The sequence below is a fragment of the Aplysia californica genome, unplaced genomic scaffold (genome assembly GCF_000002075.1).
Source record: "Aplysia californica isolate F4 #8 unplaced genomic scaffold, AplCal3.0 scaffold00045, whole genome shotgun sequence".
NCBI lineage: Eukaryota > Metazoa > Mollusca > Gastropoda > Aplysiida > Aplysiidae > Aplysia > Aplysia californica.
In genome coordinates, this window is record NW_004797315.1 from 1,287,687 (window position 1) to 1,297,139 (window position 9,453).

The 9,453-nt window shown below is 41.3% G+C and overlaps 1 protein-coding gene across 1 annotated transcript in view; it reads left to right on the forward strand.

Moving 5' to 3' along the window:
• Window positions 1–3,699: 3,699 nt before the first annotated feature.
• Window positions 3,700–9,453, forward strand: part of LOC101856080 — a gene marked incomplete in the record, with an annotated part of 42,424 nt that continues 36,670 nt past the window's right edge. The window contains 1 exon segment of the mRNA XM_013079239.2: window positions 3,700–4,310.

Genomic DNA, 9,453 nt, shown 5'->3' on the forward strand with positions numbered 1-9,453 from the left:
CTAAGACTTAAAGTTCTGTTTTGTCATGGTTTTTTAAAGCCCTTTTCTTTTTATGGACTAGGTCTTTGGTTCAAGAATTTATCCACGGTTTAGAGTTAGGGAGGATGGTAACTTGTTTTATAAGGGCCATTATATCAGCACAAAAATTAACATAGTATTTATTCCTTCATCTTTGTTTATCACGCCGGCTCGTTTAAATTATATGAGCTACATATATTCAAATAATCACTGCTTCCCTTTCGTAATTTGGGAACATCGTCGCCGTAAAATACATCCAAAGACGAAGACCAAATACATTTATATAGATCACGTTTACACTTGAGCCTTTAACACAACACTCAGACTGTTTCCATGCAACATAATTTATACCTTGTTCACCCCTTTCGGCACACTATAATATGCAGTCACAAGCACTGATTGTGTTAGCTAACAATTGAATTGGAAGAGTCTACCTCAAAAGGGGAAGGGGGGTTAACTCCTCATAATCACGTGTCTGCTGTGAGTGCTTTTTATTTCCCTCGACTTTTTGCCGCTCTATGATCAGGTCAGGACATTATTTCCTCGCCACGAAAAGCAAGCCAAAAGCCAAATTCAAAATTGAATACTAATTCATCATTTGTAGCATTGTCTTCTCTGCTTCTTTGACGTGTTTGAGCATTCAGATCTTTTGTTAAATTCATTGTTGAACAATCTTTACACCATCATTCCTTAGGTGTGTTTAAATGTTATCACTCCGTTTAGCCCAAAGTAGGAATAGAATATTATTTGATGAGATGTTTTCTTGTTGTTTGTTTGTTTGTTTGCTTGTTTTGTTTTGTTTTCGTTTTGTTTTCGTTTTGTTTTTGTTTGTTTGTTTTTGGTGGAGGGGTTGGGTTGGGCGGGGGGAGGTGGCGGGTGAACATGCTATATAAACTCAGGAGTTGTTTTCATTCATGACTCAGTGATGGGAAAGTATTTGGGTGGGGCTTTATTTCAATCTGGCTCTTTATCTCCCTTTGATTACCCTTTCAAATAGGCCAGCTCAGCCGTTGCCCCTGCCCAAGTATCAAAAATATTTTAAAACACTTTGTCTTTGTGTTAAACAATTGGGTTGTTGTGGGGAACTTTCGAGGCTCTCAACACACTTTGCTCGGAGATAGACGCTAACATCAGAGTCAAAGCCTCTTTCAAAGCAAGCTAACAAGAGGGGGGGGGGGTGTCAAGTAAAACTACCTTAAAGTCGGAAAGGATTACTAACTCCACGCAATTGCTAGTACCTCTTTGAGTATGTAAAAGTACATGTACAGCAGCGGTTCTTTCACTGTTGGCTGTACAGTGGACAAGATATTGATTGCTGATGATAAGTTTTATTTTGTTTCAAGTAAATGCATATTAGTTTCTAATCAACATTCAAAAAGCACTCGGCCGATTTGAAGACATTCTGAGAGACAATAATGGTTCTTTTGTGTGTTGTCGCACTACAGAAACTCGTTCCTTCATCTTTGTTTATCACGCCAGCTCGTACGTATCGCCCCTTTCACGATGTGAAACTTATCTACACGAAGCCTTTCGAAACACCGCTCGCCTGGGGGTGACGTCAGCCAACCTGGCGAATTCAGCTTTTGCCTTGAAGACTTGAAAGACAGCTTCTAAATGCCAATTGGCCTAGATCTATGTTACTTACAAAGGAAGGACACGTCTGCAGTACAGTTAATATACATATTATTTTACATAATTTCATCAGTTACATTCATTATTCAATCTGTTTCTTATTACTGTTAGTACATCTGTTGTTAGCATAATTATTTCTATTGAATTTTAAGCAGGGGCTCTCGTGGTTTGGAGGTTAAGGCGTTCGCCTCTCATTCAATAGGTCAAGGGTTCGATTCCGGATAGAGACGGAAAATGTTCGGCTGTCTTTCAGCTACAACCCTGATCTTATGACAGGACAGATCTACACCTAGCCGTCTCGGACAAGGGCAAAAAATCTCGGAGGTCTCGTGTTCAAGCGGCGCAGGTTAAAGATCTCTTGGTGGTCCCAAAATCGATAAGAGTAGGCTTCGGCCGCCACACGGGCAAAATTCAAATGTCCTTCCAACTGAATATGTTTAGGTGTGTCCCGCACACTCATATGACCTTATGCAGTTGCAAGCACTGTAAAACACTTACCAAATTTTACAAAAAAACATTAAAAGAATGTTAAGCCATCCATAGTTCTATTTTGTTTTCTCTTCGCGCCCATTTCCCGGAGTTACCTTACTTGGCAAAGACCCTGGGTCATCGATCATGTGTTCCGCCCAGTTGAAATATATTTAGTTCTATCTAGCAGAGGGAATTTTAACGAGGAAAGGGGGGCGCTCCGTTCGCCTGTCAGAGTCTAAGCCTGAAACAATACATCGGAAATTGCTGTGTGCTGAATTTGTTCAATGTGTAAGTGGTTAGTACAGTGTACTGTACCTGATTCTAGACTTCATCTGCATGGGAACAGCGTCATTGGTTAACATGCCCTCACAGACCGAACGTCAACATGGCTTTCGCGCATACGTTACTCGTCCGCGTTTCCGGTGAAATGCCAAACCACACGTTTAGTTTCGTTTTCACTTCTACAGCCGTGTGTTTACCTTCGCTTCTTCGCTTTCACAACAGTAGTATCACAGACACCTCTGCAGACTCCTTTGCTGACGTATATCATGGCGCACAGACATCTCTCTCTCTCTCTCTCTCTCTCTCTCTCTCTCTCTCTCTCTCTCTCTCTTTCTTTCTCTCTCTCTCTCTCCCACAGTAGGATAGCAAGCGAAACAATCCCAATTTTGTAATATGTACCATGTATCCATGGGTCAAAGCTTCAACCAATCGTAGCCCTGTTTACGCCCACTGTGTAGTCGCATGTCTATTAGGCGTACAAGGCTTTAGCATTGTTGACATCAACCATCATTGTTCTCTGACCTCTGACCTGGATATGACATTTCACCGAAAGCGCTTACGAGTAACGCATGCGCAGAAGCCATGAAAGGGGGGGGGGGGTCTACAAACCACCAGCCGCCCCTGTGCATGTGTGATATTTATTCTGTAAGAAAGTTATACACGTGCACACACAAAGGCATTTTCTCTCTCTCTCTCTCTCTCTCTCTCTCTCTCTCTCTCTCTCTCTCTCTCTCTCTCTCTCTCTCTCTCTCTCTCTCTCACACATACACACAGAGACACGCGCACACACACATACATACATACACACAAATAGATGTGTGTGTGTGTGTGTGTGTGTGTGTATGTGTGTGTGTGTTTGTGTGTGTGTTGGGGTTGGGGGTGTTGTGAGGCATCGTGGTGAAATCAAGCACTCATTAAAACAATAAAATGAAAAAAAAATCGGCCTGTTTTTATTGTCGATGGTCAAATTTTTTTTCTTCTCATTTTGTCTTTGGCTAAACACCTTTTACGTGGAGAAACAAAGGGGTAGAGATGGTTTGAGATAAAGAGGGAGGGAGATGGGAAAATTCAGAGAGAGAGGGGGGAGGAGGGAGGGAGATAAAGAGAGAGAAAGAGAGAGAGAGAGAGGGAGAGAGAGAGAGAGAGAGAGAGAGAGAGAGAGAGAGAGAGAGAGAGAGAGAGAGATGCATGTCAATTCCCATACCTGCACTTCCCCCCTCCCACCCCCACCCCCCAAACCACCCCTCTTTCTCTCGACAGTTTGTCGTACCCCTTTACTACGCGTAATCCCTTTTCCCCACCGCACCCTTTCTTCGTCGTTTTGTGTTTCCCAGCGTATTATCCAGTGCGACCCATCATTTTACACCGGCTTCTTGGTGAAGAAAGCAAGCAAACTCGACCACGTAGCACTTAGCGTTTATGTCTGTGAGAACCCTGTGGTGTGGCCCAAGCGTCCTGCCGTCTCATTTGTATAACGTTTCATTCAACTTTGGAGATTAAAGAAAAAATCAACTGGAAAGCAACGAGTACCCGGAGGGCAAAGTTCTGTCCTGTTAGTGTTTAGGAGACCGAACTGTCGACAATCACACGAGAAGGATATTATTTAGGAGACCGAACTGTCGACAGTCACACGAGGAGGATATTTAGGAGACCGAACTGTCGACAATCACACGAGAAGGATATTTCTACTTTTTTTACTGACATTCTAATTGTGCCCTGCTAATCTTGTTTTCTTTTCCTTTCTTTTTTTTATCAAATAAAAGAAATACACTGCTTTGTGAGCTTATTAATAGAAACGTGTTTTCTCAATTACATTTTTTTTTTGTATTGAAGTTGGACACTTTTCAAGCCTGTTTTTTTTCTTCTAGTTGACTGGCATTTTCCATTCCGAAACAGAATTTCAAAAGGTGAGAAGTATTTTTCTATAACTAATATATTTTCAGTTTGTATTCTGTAATCTGTGGAAGCTCTCAATTTCTTTTCTTTTTTGTGGAGGAATAGCCTACGTTTTTCATCTTCGTTTGATAATTTTTTCACTTACGCATATGCTAATTTTATTTGTGTGCAATAATAATATATTGACCACATTTAGTTTAAAAATACAACACCCAGATAATGAGCCGGTTTATCTTAAACATTCATAATATTTTTCAAAATCGTTATCTTATCTTTTGTGAAATCATAACCTAATATGCATGTGTCCAAACACCTTTATTTGAAAAATCATTTTAGCCAAATTCACCGTCGCTTAGCCATTGAAACTTATTTGAAAAGTATCCCTAACTAAGAGGGTCGTTCAAAAAGTTTTGCCTCCTCTTCAATAACTTCTAAACTATTCAAGATATCTTCATGAAATTTGTACACAATTGACTTTCAATATGTATACTCTCAGACCCAAAAACAGAATTATACTATGATGTCACACCTTTATGCTATTGCTGTTTACATCAATGAAGGGTACATTGTCGCCGAGATAATTGCGTCCAGCAAATCTATGAATGTGCGCTTAAAGCAAAGAGCTGTTATTGAGTTCCTTACTGCAGAAGGAGCTGCTTCCATTGAAATTCAAAGGCGAATGAAGCTTGTCTATGGTGGAGCATGTGTAGATGTAAGTACTGTTTGAAAATGGGTAAAGGAGTTCGCTGAAACCAGTCCAGCAGAGACAGATTTCCATGTCCAAGCTCGATATGGTCGTCCCAACTCTGCCAGTGATGTTCAACACCAGGAGAGAGTGGATGAGATCATTCAAGCAAACGGCGGATCAAAGTAAGAGATGTCAGTGAAATGCTAGGGAGTGCTCTGTGTATTATCCCTGATGTGTTGGGTTACAGGAAAGTGTGTGCATGGCGGGTTCTCCACATGTTGTCACCCGAGCTGAAATTTAACCGAAGTCTAGTTAGTGATGAACTGCGTGCTCGTTATACCGATGAAGGTGAAGCTTTCTTACGCCGTATATAGTTACAGGAGACGAGACTTGGGTGCACCATTATGACCCAGAGAACAAAAGACAATCGAAAGAATACAGGCACACTGGCTCACCTAGCCCCAAGAAGTTCAAAGTTGTTTCATCTGCTAAGAAAGTGCTTATGACAGTGGTTTGGGACTGCGATAGTCTGATTCATACGGAATTTTCGGAACAGGGCTCCACTATCAACTCTGAACGATATATTGAGACCCTGAGAAAACTTACAGCACGGCTGCCGCGAGTTCGGCCCGGGAAAAAATGCAATTTTGCACCACGACAATGCCCTTCCACACAGGAGTCGACAAACTCAAGAAGCCATGAAAAGTCTCAGATTTCAAGAGACATTTCCGCACCCATCATACAGTCCAGACCTTGCTCCATCTGACTTTTATCTTTTTCCTAAGTTGAAGGAGTACCTCAAAGAAAAACGTTAAGCAGATGACGATGAAGTTCAAGAAGATTTCCGTCGCTGGTTCAGAGGAAAACAACATGAATTTTTCGCCGACGGCATGCGACAACTTATTCGACGTTGGCGGATCTGCATCGACAATGAAGGCGACTATGTTGAAAAGTAAAGGTGCAGTTATGTAGCAAACATCCTAAGCTTTCATTTGGTGTATAACTTTTGTATGTAGCATCAGTAATAAAAAAAATTATGAACTTGGAGGCAAAACTTTTTGAACGACCCGTGTATAGATCTCTCTCGACAATACATCATGTACTTCAATTATAAGACATTAAACGAACACTTCTAGTCCACCTAACTTCATGGGTTCCGCATGATTTCGTTTTCATGCTTTTAAATGTAATTAACGTGGTTGAAATCAGACGTTCGTCAAAATAAAGCGATCAAAGAAACCGGCTTTTTTCCCTTTCTTTGGCAAGTGTTATCAGTTTTTCTTCTGCTTTTATGGGGGGGGGGGCTTTGCCTCAGAACCTTTTATGAACATGTAAAAACACATTTCTGTGTTGATTTTATTGTAAAATGTTGATCAAAGGCACACAAAAAAAAGGTCGCAACGCTCTTGTGCCTTCCTCCGGTTGCAGGGCAAAAAAAGGGCATTTTGCACGAGTCCGTTCCGTTTTTCTTTGAATAATGACTATAAATAAAGAGATACATTATTCATAAATCTTTTTGTAACAATCAGAGTAAACATTTTATGTCTGAAAACTTACACGCTACAGCGCACATTTGATCATTGCTAGCTTGGTTGCAACTGAGCTGCCGTCGTGAAGACGTTATTATGCTGAGATGAAAAAGGAAAAAATGTCAGATTACCCGTATTAACAGACTTGAAGCTTCTCGTCGGACTTGGATTCAACGTACTTTGTAACACAAAAAGTCTTTTCTGGGTTACTCCAAGACATGGCTGATGGGGTGGTGCTCGTCTGACCAGTTCGAATTTGAGTCTAGATTATGGCCAGCGGATGAGCAAATACAATCCCTCTCAAATTTGGTGCAGATCCGCGTAAAATTACAGGTGTTGTTAATCGTTTTCCCGCGGTCATCGATTCTGGGACAGAAGATAGATGCCCAGGTGTTTTATCTTCGAAGAAAGTAAAATTATCCCTTATCTGACAGACAGTATTGAGCCGATTTCTAAAGTACTCATAATGCTTATACTGACCCGAAGGGTTTCAGTTTGTGAGTCGGAATTCACTTCTATGTGTATGGCTAGCAGCCTGAAGGGCCTACTTTTTGCTATTTTAGAATTGCAAAGGGCTTTTGCGAAACTTCCACACGAAGCCTCCAAAAATTCTGACCTTATCCAAGAAGAGTATTTGTCCGAGCCAACCTACCCGTGGATCAGAATGTGTAGAAACCACGAAGAAAAGCCTAACGCTGGTGGAGATTGAGCTCTGGATCTTTCCAATGACAAGCGAACACATGCCTTTTGAGCTATCCCCCCCCCCCTTCCCCGCTCTACCGCTTTTCCACGTGTTTCAGAGCCTTTCGGTGAAAAGAGCTTGAGCGGGGAAACACATAGCAGTCTTCTTCGCCCCCCTCCCCCCTCCCCCAACCCTTTCCAAAAAAAAGAAAACTATTTTTTTGAAGTAATAATAAAAAGCAAAGACAAAAACAAACAAAGCCACCCCACTTCTGTTTTCCTAGTGTGAGCGAAACCTGGCTCACTGCTAATTGGTATCAAGCTTCCCTAAAGGATGAGTTTAGCTTACCCGTGTTTGCTGGTGTAGCCGTGAGGGGGGAGGCTACGGTGTTTATCCCTTAATTTTTAGTTTTAGTAAGGTTTCACGGCGCTCGCAACTGTATAAGGTTATATGAGTGCCAAGGGGTGGACGTCTACAAAGAAGTCCGAACGGGGAATCAGGCTTACTCTGCTCACCTCTCTAGCCTCAACAGCACGAAGTCTGCTTCGATTATCAAGGCACCACGGAAATAACAGTTTACAATAGAGTGACAAACATACACAAGAAGTAGAAGAAGAATGACTATAGTTAGGATTGGGAAAGAAAAGGCAGCAGTTCCCTATTGCAGTTCAGGCACAGTTATGAGCATGACATTGAATATCAGCCCATTTACAATTCTATGTGCATAAGAACTTGCTGAAATCCTTCCTTTAGGAATGGCCTAATCTCCTTTTTGATCCGACTTGAGTCGATGGAGTCGTAAAAAAGAACACTTTTTTAAAATGAAGTCCAGCTTATGAAATCTATTCTGATTGTTTTTTATTCCTGTAAATGTATGTTGCATACCTTTGCAATACCAACCATTCATCTTTGATTCTCCAACTTTAATTGCTCTCTCATTGTTAAACAAACGCTTGAATGAGTTTATAGGGTACATCATTTGCTCCGTTGGTATCTTGCTGGACTATAACAATATAGTGGAAGGCACTGTCTGGAGTCTGCAACTGGGGTGTTTTGAACTCGAAAAGTATTGGGGAGTTCTTAAGATTCTCCACCCATATGGCTCGGTCTTATCGGAGACAGATGTTGAATTCGGAGTTCCAGCCCTTAAATAACCTTACAGTCTTGAAAGTAGGAACGATAACCATACATTGACAATGAACAATGAGTTTTTGAGAGTTCAGATTCCCTTGCCTAGATTTGTCCATAGATACATGTTTTGTAAAATGGTTGAATCTGTTATGCTTGATAACGATTAAAGTTCAGCTTCAAATACGAAAGTTATTCCAGAAACCGAACAACTTTTCAGTTTTCTTCAACAGAGGAAAGCAAAGATGGCCACATGCTGTTGATACCAAGAGAGTACTGAAAAGTTACAAAGTTTACCAGTTCCAGGGAAGTGGCAAACTCACGTAGCTAGTGACGTCATAGATCGAAAGTGGCGTGTTTTCCGCCCACCATGCCTCTGAGTTTCAGGGACCGTGCCATATTAAAATTAATATCAGTGTGAGACTTCCAGCTCCCACTAAAAGCCATAACCGTTAAGAGTAAGGAAATAAGTTATGGTAGGCGCCTCTGGATAGTACTTGACATGTTAAGCGTAAGGAAATAACTTACGGTATGAGCATCTGGATTGCGTGACGCCATTAACGAACTCATCAAGTATTAATAATTAGTTTTGGGTAGGATAACGTTTTAGATAATAGAACTCTTATTCAGCAGCATAACTCGAGTTGCTCAGGGTGGGACGAGGTATCCAGGTTTGCCCGCGGTTGTGTGAAATGCCGATCTCCAGAAAAAAATCTCCTTGACACCTATCCGCGGTGTCGTACTGGTATCGATATTTGACAAATTGGTAATGAGCCCCAATGTTTAACGAGAGGGACTGATTAAAACCCCAAATCAGACGTCTGGGTCCAAAACGTATTCAGAGCTCATTCTCCTGAATCAAGCTTGTTCTCGCTAATGTAATTCTCTGGGTTTGAAATATTCATGGACTGTCGTTTCCGGACCCACGACACGTTGAATCATTTTTCCTCTTGACGTCAACACTGTTTAGATCCAGCAAGTTTTTAGAGTGTTTCAATTTGAATAGTCATTGAGATTACCACAGTGTTTAGTTTCTGTAGTTCCAAAAGGAGTTTGAATTTGAATAGTGAATGTTGTACAAACTGAATATGCGCAGCGGGACGACACAAAATGTGCGTATATATATA